The sequence below is a fragment of the Stomoxys calcitrans genome, chromosome 4 (genome assembly GCF_963082655.1).
Source record: "Stomoxys calcitrans chromosome 4, idStoCalc2.1, whole genome shotgun sequence".
In the NCBI taxonomy this organism is placed as follows: Eukaryota; Metazoa; Arthropoda; class Insecta; order Diptera; family Muscidae; genus Stomoxys; species Stomoxys calcitrans.
This window is the reverse complement of record NC_081555.1, coordinates 143,329,451-143,339,194: the sequence shown is the minus strand read 5'-3', so window position 1 is coordinate 143,339,194 and position 9,744 is coordinate 143,329,451.

Sequence of the window (9,744 nt, the reverse complement as noted above, 5' to 3'; positions counted from 1 at the left end):
AACCTTAGAAATGAAGACACCAAAATAGTAAGGACTATTTTCATCGCTCAACTTTCCTAAGAAAACATATCCAAGTTTTCCTTCCATCAGCAGCACCTACTTTCAAATTCAAATCTCATTTGATTCATTTTATTTACATATCCAACCAATTTCTTATTTATGCACCACGCCATAGTGTGGCAACAATTTTTCAAATGCATCACATCAACTTGGCTGGAGGAAAATTGCAAACAAAGTGCACTCATGCTTGGGACGGCGCTTGTAATCGAGTAAGCGCAAATGCAAAAGTTTTTGCAGTCGTCTTAGAATTTCGTTATGACGCCATGAAGTGACAGTAATTTCATTTTAAGTTTTGATTTGAGTCGCCCCTCGCCCCTCGCCCCTTGCCCATGAAAATGAAGGAGGAGGTGCCACAAAAACACTTCATCATCATTGTCCTGAACTCAGGCCAACAATGATGACAGATTTGTTAAAAGGATTTTCAATTGGACACGCACATCACTGAAAATTTGTTAAGTCACTTGAAAAATAAAATAAACTTTTCGCACAAAACGGAATGTGTCACAAAAGCGTGCGTTAGGTCAAAAACAGATAAGGTTAAATGAATTGTTCTACCATTCAATAGAAGAACGAGAGTTGGGGATAGAAAGGAACGCCGAAAAGGTCCTACTGATGGCAGGGTGATTTAATGTGGTTCTTATCCAGGAACCATGGGTGTGTGGAAGAATAGTTGGGAGACTAAGGATTCCGGGATTAAAACTACTCAAAAATACGGAGAATGGGAGACACAGAGCCAGTATTCTTGTAAAGAGTAGTCTAAATGTCTTTCTTCTTTCGTCAGCATGTCCTAGTGCCAAACCAAGGGGCAAAAAGCGACAGCCATGGTGGACCCCAGGGCTGGTTGGTCTAAGAAAGCACTGCAGAAAACTCTTCAACCGAGCCAAAGCCACAAGAGCACCACAGGACTGAGACATGTATAAGGCAAAGCTAAGAAAATATAAAGGCGAGCTTAAAAAGGCTCAGACCAAATCCAGGGTAGAGTTCTGCAGCTCCGTGGAGGGTACATCTGAGGCCTCTAGGCTAAGGTAGATTATGTCCTCGAGACCTATTACGGTGGGGTATATTCAGGAGCCCACTGTAGCGCAGAGGTTAGCATGTCCGCCTATGACGCTAAACGTTTGGGTTCGAATCCTGGCGAGATCATCAGCAAAAATTTCATGCGGTGGTTTTCCCTTCCTAATGCTGGCAACATTTGTGAGGTACTATGTCATGTAAAACTTTTCTCCAAAGAGGTGTCGCACTGTGGCACGCCGTTCAGTCTCAGCTATAACAAGTAAAAAGGCGTTAAGTTCGGCCGGGCCGAACTTTGGCTACTCACCACCTCGGGTATATATGTAAACCACCTTTCATCAAAATCTGGTGAAAATTTCATACCTTATATCCCATAGCAGTTATATCGTAATTGGTTCGGATTTGGACCAAATACCAATACCGATCTGTGCCATATTGCAGAAGTATGAAAAGAGACTTTACTGATCTCAATGTCCCAAATTTCGGCGACATCCTACAATAAAAGCGCCTTTTATGGACCCAAAACCTTAAATCGAGAGTTCGGTTTATATGGCAGCTATATCCAAATATGAACCGATCTGGCCCAAATTTGAGAAGGATGTCGAAGGGTCTAACGCAACTCACTGTCTCAAATTTTGGCAAAATCGGATAATAAATGTGGCTTTTATGGGCCTAAGACCCTAAATCGGCCGATCGGTCTATATGGCAGCTATATCCAAATATGAACCGATCTGGCCCAAATTTGAGAAGGATGTCGAAGGGCCTAACGCAACTCACTGTCTCAAATTTCAGCGATATTGGACAATACATACGCCTTTTATGGCCCCAAAACTTAAAACCGAGAGATCGGTCTATATGGCAGCTATATCCAAATATGGACCGATCTGGCCCAAATTTGAGAAGGATGTCGAAGGGCCTAACGCAACTTACTGTCCCGAATTTCAGCAAAATCGGATAATAAATGTGGCTTTTATCGGTCTAAGACCCTAAATCGGAGGATCTGTCTATATGGCAGCTATATCCTAATCTGGACTGATCTGAACCAAATTGACAAAGGATGTCGAAGGGCCTAACACAAATCACTGTCCCAAATTTCAGCAAAATCGGATAATAAATGTGGCTTTTATGAGTCTAAGACCCTAAATCGGCCGATCGGTCTATATGGCAACTATATCCAAATCTTAACCGATCTAGACCAAATTGAGTCACTAAAGGCCGCAATTCTCATCCGATTTGACTGAAATTTTGCATGAAATGTTTTGTTATGATATCCAACAACTGTGTCAAGTGTGGTCCAAATCAGTCCATAACCTGATATAGCTGTCATATAAATCGCTCTGGGGTCTTGACTTCTTCAGCCTCTAGAGGGCGCAATTCCTTTTCGATTTGGATGAAATTTTGTATGAGGTGTTTTGTTAGGACTTCCCACAATTATGATAAGTATGGTTCAAATCGGTTCATAACCTGATATAGCTGCCATATAAACCGATCTGGGATCTTGACTTCTTAAGCCTCTACAGGGAGCAATTCCTATCCGATTTGCCTGAAATATTGCATGACGTGTTTTGTTATGACTCTCAACAACTGCGCTAAGAATATTTCAAATCGGTCCATAACCTGATATAGCTGCCATATAAACCGATCTGGGTTCTTGACTTCTTGAGCCTCTAGAGGTCGTAATTATTATTCGATTTGGCTGAAATTTTTTACAACGTCTTCTCTCATGACCTTCAACATACGTGTCAGTTATGGTCTGAACCAGTCTATAGTACAGCTACATATAAACCGATCTCCCTAATGTGCCAGGTAGATCTAAATCGATTCATAACCTGATATAGCTGCCATATAAACCGACCTTGGGTCTTGACTTCTAGAGCTTCTAGAGGGCGCAATTATTATACGATTTGGCTGAAATTTTGCATGAGGTGTTTTGTTGTGACTTCCAACAACTATGCTAAGAATGATTCAAATCGGTTCATAACCTGATATAGCTGCCATATAAACCGATTTTGAATCTTGACTTCTTGAACCGCTAGAGAGCGCAATTCTTATCCGATTTGGCTGAATTTTGCAAGAAGTGTTTTATTATGACTTCCAACAACTGTGCCATGTATGGTTTTAATAGGTCCATAACCTGATATAGCTGCCATATAAACCGATCTTGAATTTTGATTTCTTGAGCCACTAGAGGGCGCAATTATTATTCGATTTAGCTGAAATTTTGCATGACGTGTTTTGTTTCAGCTTTCGACAACTTGAGCCTCTAAAGGGCGCAAGTATTATCCGATTTGGCTGAAATTTTGTACAACGGCTTCTCTCATGACCTTCAACATACATGTCGAATATGGCATGAATCGCTTTATAGCCTAATATAGCTCCCCTATAAACCGATCTCCCTATTTTACTTCTTGAGTCCCTTAAGGCGCAATTTTTATTCGAATTGGCTGAAATTTTACACAATGACTTTTACTATGGTATCCAACATTCAGTTCAATTATGGTCCAAATCGGACTATAACTTGATATTATAGCTCCAATATCATAGCAATTCTTTGCTTTTATCATATGTTTGCTTAAAAAGAGATACCGGGAAAAGAACTCGACAAATGCGATCCATGGTGGAGGGTATATAAGATTCGATTAACATTTTTTGTCAAATTTAGGTTTTTATAGAAAATTGTGTAAAAATTTTATTAACCTTATAGATTAAGTCCAAAATTTAATTTGAGTCGCAGTTTTTCAAGATCCTTCTTATGGTGCGTTCTGGTGGTTTTTCGTTCAACCTTTCATTGCTAATGCAATATTGTCATAACATAATTTGTATACAAAGATGGTGATCTTTTTTTTTTAACCTAGTCGAAATGTAATTTTCAACATTAGAAATATTCCATTTCATATTAATATAAATATTTACAATTACAACATTTTTATCATTCATAAACTTTCTGCTTGAAATCTCTATGATCACAATGAATAAAATTATAATTTCAAGTTTCTTCATTTGTTATTCTAGAATAAAAAAAAGAACTTAACATGCCATTCTTGGAATTAATATATCTCATACTTAATAAACATTCCCCTTTTCTACGCAATGAGAACGACTTTATTATCTCGTGGCTATACCATCCACTGTACTGACCATGACCAAACATATAACCAAAGAAAATCACAGTCCTTGGTGGTTTTAATGAAAACTTCACTTTACTGTTAAACTTTTATTTACTTGTGCGTGGGGGATGAGTTTGCTTTGGCTTTTGGACGATGATAATAAGAATCCTATTGCCTTTATCCTCTAAACCTATTCGACTTTGTCTTTGGTTTAATTACGCGGCCTTAATTGCCTGTTATTCACCTTCTGAAGACCTTGAGAGATGCTGCCACCCAAATGAATGGAACAAAACAGATCTCTAGCTTTTCTAAAGATTTTTCAACTCGACAGACACATTTGCCATTACAGAGAGACTATCTAGTCTATCTATGTACAAATGCTTGTAAGTGTGTGTGTGTGTGTGCGTGTGTTTCAGTGAGTTTCCCAGCTACTTAATATAATTTTATATTTTTTACGTTTTACTGCTGACTTCCTACGTTGGTTTCATAAAAATTGCAAAAAAACACAAAAGTAAAATAAAATCTGTACTTGAGTTATAAGTTCGTAGGTCTTTTTGTGAGGTAGGTTATCTTATAGTAGAGATGGGTGTTTAAATGGTATTTCATTTAAGCAAACACTTTGCTAAGCCATTCACATCTAAGTACAATCACGTAGGAATTACAAAGTCTACGCACTAAAATAGAAATAGGTTACTACACAAAGAAAAAAATCGCCAAAAAAATTTCAATTAATATCATAATTGAAAATAAAATCGTTTTCAATTAAAAAATTAATTTATTAAATCATGTTTTTAATTGAATATAACTTTTTTCAATTACAGCCGTGATATAAATTTTTGCCGTTTTCAAATAAATCTGAAATTTCAATCAGTTTTACAATTTTCAATTAAAAAATTAATTGATTCAATCATTTTTTTTAATCGAATCTTTAAAACATTTGAAGTATGGTGCTTAAGTTCAATTAAAGGGTATTTTATTCTCTACAATATAAAAGGAAGGAGATTTCAAAGACCCATACGTCCCCCATTTCGACATATCTACAGTAATACCATGGCAGAAGTCCCGGATTAACCCGATGGAGTCCTTTATCGGTCATGGGCTGCCGCATCTGTGCACATCACACAATTACGATAAAAACAACAAATCAATATGGCAACCCTACCCGACACCCGAAATATTTTGGAGAACCCCCGCGGGAGAGATATTTTTATACGGGTGGCCACGGACCTTTGCCCAAAAAACGCAACTCAAGTTCATGTTCCAAGTACACATTTGTGAAAAAAATAAGGAAATTAATTGGAATTTTCAACAAATCAAAGGAAGAAGTTGGCAACCCTGCCTGTGTAAAGTCAAGTTTTTTTGCTCATTCCCGTCGTTGGATTTTAATTTTTAAATATTCCTACAATTAAAGACGTTTTTTGATTCTGTTAAGAATATTTGGTTTCAACAATATTAAGTGGCTGTGAATTTATTAAAAAAATGCCAGCAACAAGCAGACGCAGTGTTAATAACAAAAAAATTATATGCGGCCAGTGCGAACTGACTGTGCAAGAAAATGAAGGAAGCATAGATTGCGATAAATGCAACAAATCATTTCATGTTGTTTGTACTCGCCTAAACAAACGACAGTTCAATCATTTGCTTGCCCACGAAGACGAAGATTTTTTTTGTGATTTTTGTGTGCCCAACGTAAGCAACAATAACAACAATGCCAACGACAGCGGCAGTAGTCTTGTTACAGCTGAGTTAAGTGCTATGAGGATGGAGTTGAAAACTCAGCTGGGTGAAATGAGAGAGGCAATGAATTTCATGTCAAAACAATATGACGATATTTTGAGAGGTGTTGCAGATAATAAAAAGAAAATAGAAGCAGTACAAAAGGAGAATAAGATGCTAAAGGCAGAAATTAATACAATGAAGGAATCAATGAAGTATATTAACGATCAAAGAGTGTTAAATGACTGTTTGGTTACTGGAATGAAGGTGAGCGAAAACGAGTCAGCTGTTGAGGCGGTTATGAAGTTGTCTTCTGATGCTGGTGTAACTTTGCAACCGCAGGCAATAGCTGATGCATATTTTTTAAGGCGAAATAATGGTAATAGTCAATCAGTTGTAATTAAATTTAATTCGAGGAAAGCTAAGACTGATTTAATGACAATAAAACCAAAACTTAAGGAGAAGGAAGAAACAAAGAAAGTATATGTCAATGACTATTTAAGCCGTGAGACTTTGAACTTGTTTAAATATGCTAAAGTTTTAAAAAATATTGGATTTCGGTCTGTTTACACCAGCGGAAGTAAAGTCTTTGCCAAGAGAGGTGAATTGTCTAAGCCAAGGCTATTGAAAAGTGAAGCTGATGTTGATAATTTGCTCTCGGAAGCAGCAACATATCCAAAACAGCAAAGTAGATCACGCAAGGAGTCCCAATTTGAAGAGCATTCGGATAATGATTATCAATCACCATCCTAATTTCAATTAATTTCTTTTTTTTTTTTTTCCTTTTATTTAACTTTGCCTATGAGCTTGTAATTAGTATCAATTTTTATAGAATTATGAATAATAATTACTATTTTAATATAAACACATTTAATAGCAAAGAACTTTTGAATACAAATTTGTTTAAAATGGTCTCTATAAATATTAGAAGCATTTCATCAATTACAAAATTTAATAAATTTAAAAAATTATTATCAACATTACCTGTACTACCTGCAGTAATTGCAGTGCAAGAAACGTGGTTCAAAGAGAATGTGGTCCAAATTTATAATTTACCAGGGTACAAATCAATACATTGTTGTCGATCAGACGGTTACGGCGGTACATCGTTATTTATCCGTGAGGAAATATGTTTCAAAGAAGTTGAAAATAAAACTGGTGACTTCATAGACTACATTGTTGTTCGTCTTGATGACATTAAGGTGGACCGTAAACCAATCACGCTTATGAGTTTTTATAAATCTCCTAAATGTAATGGTCAATTCTTTTTAGAGTTTTTGGATGATTATCTTGAACGTTATGGAAGGACCCCAAGTATATTCGTTGGAGATGCTAATATTGATGGTCTGGAAGTAAATGAGTTTTCTGATATTCTTTATACGTTGTCGGCTTACGATTTTCAAAATTGTCACAATTTGATTACTAGGCCACTAAGTAGTTCATGTCTTGATCATGTCTACAGTAACATTTTAAGGCCGATGGCAATTGATTCGATAGAATGCAACCTCTCTGATCATAACCTGATACACATTGCTGTAGATGTTCGGGTTAAACTGAAAGAAGTTGAGCGTAAGAGTGTTGCAGTGTGTGATTTTGACCTTTTGAAAGAACAGTTGGAAACCGACTTAGATATTCTTCAAAATACCGGAAACTGTTCCGTTGATACAGAAAATTTGTTGAACTGTATAAAAGTGGCAACTGAAGCGTCAACTTTTACCAAGAACAAGAATAATATTTTGAAAAATAAACTAACTCCCTGGATTAATGGGAACCTACATAATTTGATAGCATATAAAAACCGACTTTTAAAACAAAGAAGGAAAAATCCTAGCTGTGAAACTTTGAAAAGTATGCTGAGAAGAATAAGTAAAGTAATAAATAAGTCACAGAAATTCTCCATGAACAATTATTACGGAAGCAATCTAACAAACTTTCAAAACGATCCTAAAAGGACTTGGAGATTTCTAAATGATACGCTTGGGAGGAGCTCTAAGAGTTGTGTAAATATTTTTGATGAAGATGGAGTTGCCGTAGTGAACAATTTGGATAAGGCAGAAATGTTGAACAAATACTTTGCAAAATCTGTTGAAAATCTTAAGCGGGGTATAGAAATTTTGCCTATGGATCATTTTAACTCCTTGAGAACTGTTCGTAGATGTGGAACTGTATTTGAAATCAATCAAACAACTGCACATGAGATGTACGTTATAGTATCGGGTCTATCACTGAGTAAAAGTTGTGGGCATGACAACGTATCCCCTAAAATCCTAAAGGAATGTAGTAGCAGTATTGTGCCACAGTTAGTTAATATTTTTAACACCATGTTGAATACCGGTGAATATCCAGAAATTTTGAAAATTCATAAAATCGTACCTATACCAAAGGAAAGATCGCCAACAGCAATGTCTAGTTTTCGCCCGATTTCAGTTCTGTCGTCTGTAAACAACGTATTTGAGAAAATCCTTTATCGACAATTGTCTGCATACTTCGAACAAAATAGTTTGCTTAATCCTAGCCAATACGGTTTTCGGAGAGGCTGTGGTACCGAGGAAGCAACAATAAATGTAATCAACTATATATGCAAACTTTTAGATGAAGGTTATAACGGCGTGGCTGGGATTTTCTTTGACTTGACAAAAGCATTTGACATGATCGATCATGATATAATGGTACAAAAACTAAGAAATTATGGAGTTCGCGGTAATGAGCTTTCACTTTTTAAATCATATTTGGAGAATCGCAAGCAATTTGTTCAGATCAATGAATGTAAAAGTTCAATGATTTCGGCGAAACATGGCGTACCTCAAGGAAGTACGTTGGGCCCCTTATTGTTCATTATATATATGAATGATCTTGTCAATTTGGAACTAACCGGAAAATTATTTATGTATGCAGATGACATATGTGTTTTTTACCCATACAAATCTGAAGCTGTTGTAAAGTCTTACATGGAACGGGACGCTTCGTCAATATGTGAATATATGCGAGTAAATAAACTATTTCTTAACGAGTCTAAAACTAAAATAATGCGCTTCAGACCACTCAGACATTTTAATTCGCAATTCAGCCTAAATATTGGTGGAAAAGAAATCAAGGAAGTAAGCACAATCAAGTACTTAGGATTACACTTGCAGTCGAATTTAGCCTGGGATGAACATATCCGGCATCTAAAGTTAAAGATATCGCCGGCTCTTGGCTTATTATATAAATTCAAGAACAAATTTGATACTCGAACTAAATTTTTAATCTATCAAAGTTTAATTGGAAGTCATCTTAATTATTTGGCCATCATATACGCCCACAAGAACAATACGGCTTTGAAATCACTCCAGCGTCTTCAAAATTGATCTCTGAAAGCAGTGGCTAATCTGGATATAAGGCATTCCACGTCTAGTCTCTATCATGATATTTTCCCATCGGTTATGCCAATATATTGTAGATATAGATTCCAAGTTCTATTATATGTCTATAAATGCCTTAAAAACATTGGACACCACACACTTCTTTTTACACGAAATCAATCAAGTTTCAATACTCGGAATAATCAGCAGCTAAGAGTTGTATTATGCCGTACTGAGACGACTAAACAACGTATTGAGTATGCTGGTTGCCACGCATTCAATGCCTTACCACAAATTTTTAATGAATACAATAGTATCCAAATCTTTAAACGCAAATTGAAGGAAAATTTATTATCTCATGTTGATGAATTTGTTTAAGACAGTACACAAGCTATGATTGTTACTAATTGTATATACGTAAATAATTTAAGAAAAAAAGTTTACAATATTAAAATTACTATAAATACAATATGAAGTAATGTTTTTTGCCAACTAGCCTCTTTAATGCC